This window comes from Belonocnema kinseyi, chromosome 10 (assembly GCF_010883055.1).
Source record: "Belonocnema kinseyi isolate 2016_QV_RU_SX_M_011 chromosome 10, B_treatae_v1, whole genome shotgun sequence".
Lineage (NCBI taxonomy): Eukaryota > Metazoa > Arthropoda > Insecta > Hymenoptera > Cynipidae > Belonocnema > Belonocnema kinseyi.
In genome coordinates, this window is record NC_046666.1 from 35,090,819 (window position 1) to 35,093,456 (window position 2,638).

A 2,638-nucleotide genomic window follows, 5' to 3' on the forward strand; every position below is an offset into this window, starting at 1 on the left:
ATGTTGAAAAATAAAAAAAAATTTACCCAAAAAAAATTGTTTTTATACTTCATTCTAAGGACTTATTGAACTACCCTCGTATATATATATATATATATATATGACGAATTTCATACGAAATCAGACGATATCACGGAATTGCTTGATGCTGATAGAATTTATTTGCACGGCAAAACATGAATCACTATCTTATTCCACCAAAAAATTTCGTTCATGAGCTAACACTGAACAAAAATTACCATTGAATCAAGTCATGTACTTTCCCAATTTCACTTGAAAGAAGCTTATATTTTCTGTCTATAACGAACTGATTTTCTTGAATTAGGAAAATAATGAAATCTGTAGTACTGCTCAGATCTTGTACATATCAATTGGAAACAAAGAAATATTAAATTAATTTGTTTCAATATCGACGTGTCGAAATGACAAGGTGCCATCTCGGTAGGACGGAATAAAAAGATGCCATCTCGGGTGGCGAAACATGGAAGCTTAAAAATCCCATATAAATAACATTGGGAACACCAACGCCCTCTAAAGTAGGGAACCTTTTTATTTGGTTCTGCTGAGATGGCACCTTGTCATTTGGACACGTCGATATGTCTTCATGTGAAGTAATTACAAAGATTTCGATCAAGAAAATAATATTCTTAAAATAAGTAACTTACACTCTGATTAGCTGTTTCTTGGTTCAAGCAAATGTATGTACTTACTTTGATCAATATGTAACTCGATACAACTTATAAATATATACTTAAGACAAAAAAAGAATATGTTTAGGGAAGAAAATATTTTTCTCAGCATGATACATGTGTATTTTGCTTTAAGTCAATATGCATTTGAAACGAATACATGGTGTACTCGAAAGAATAAAAAAAGTCTACAGTTTCAACAATATACATTATATTGATTGAGTCATTTAAAATTGATCCTCGAGCTCACATAGTTGATTTTCCTAATAGATGATATTTCAAAGAGTAGGTATCTCAAAAATGGTTAAAGATTTGTGAAAAAGGGTAAAAAAATTAGAAGCCAAAAACTGCATATAAGAGTGGAAAGTTAAATTTTTCTGGATCTTTCATAACTTCTATGAATTTTGAAATGGTATGCAATAATTACTTTGAACTCAAGAAGAAAAATCCTAAAAACCGTTAGCTCGCTTCTTTAAAATGATAAAATATGCAAACCACTATTTTAAAACGTTTCATAATAGTCAAATGATCGACTTTGAATTCACTGGAAGAAAAACTTTTTTTTATTAGTAATACCGAGGCCGAGGCGACAAGTGCGCAGCGCGGAAAGATCTGAGCACTGATAGAATGCGTGTGAACATGTGAAAAGACGCTAGAACGCGAAGAGTCGCCCAAAATGTGCATAGTTGCTACCCAGGAAACAAAAATCCATTCCTTGCATTTGAATCCGTTTTGAGGTCTTCTAAATGCCTATCTGTCACATGAATCAGCATTAAGCAATAGAGGAGCAATAGTTCCCAATAGAAAATTATTAATTAAAAAAAATTCATTTGAATGGTTTGAATTATTTATTAAAAACTAGTTAAATGGGCAACTTTTAAGAAAATCCTAGTATACATGCAGTCTACTTTTATTTACAGACTATTTATTTTCAGTCATTTTAATTGATTTTGTTGAACATTTTTTTTCACATATTTGCATCACACCACATCAGAATGTTAAAATTTTATTTATATATTTTACACATCAAAAACTGCAATTTTTCTTTTAATTTACGTTTATAAATTCTCATTATCACTGAAAGTGAAAAATAAGTAAGTTACAATCTGTAGGTTATATGAAACTTTACATTTACCTGTATCAATTTTAAATTCACAGAAACTATCACTCTCGTTTTATCTTATAGGAATTACCTTCAAAAAATGCAGGTATTGAATTTATAAACATTTAAATGTTTGTGATGCAAATGGATATGAGAGAATTGCAAAGTTCGTTTCTAACACGTGGACTCCCTGCAACCTTTAGCGTGCGCACTGAATATATTTAATGTCACTGACGCTTAATTCAGTATAAATCTAATCATTCTTATACAAAGTAATCTATTGAAAACCATTGTAAAAAGAGAGTTACAACAAAATAATCATTAAATTTAGAAATGAATTGTCGCATAAATTATAATATCACTCTTAATATTTTAATGATCTAAAGCTGCTATAAGTATAAACTATCTTAACTATGTTTAACCGTGCAAAAATGTAAAATTCTAAGCATACATACTTCCTGTACTTAAGGGCATGCTCTTCGGTGACCATTCGAGTTATAGCACTTTGCAGATAATGTTTGGTTTGATGCATTTCAGATTTTTTGATTCGCGTATATTGAACACTGATACAAATTTTCGACTAAATCGTCTAAACCTTAAAAAAAATTAATATAAGCAATAAAATATGCACATGCGTTGCAAATCAACAAACAAGTATCTACACACACGTAACCTATCATTATTTCTGGAGCATTTTTAATATTACACTTATTTAATATTACGCTTATTTTAATATTACAATAAATTCTCCCTTTCAGTCAAGTGTCGATGGGTTGCCTTCAAATGGCCTTGGACTGATTTCTGGGGGATAGAAACGTAAACAGTGAGGGCCACCTGACTCGCTTCA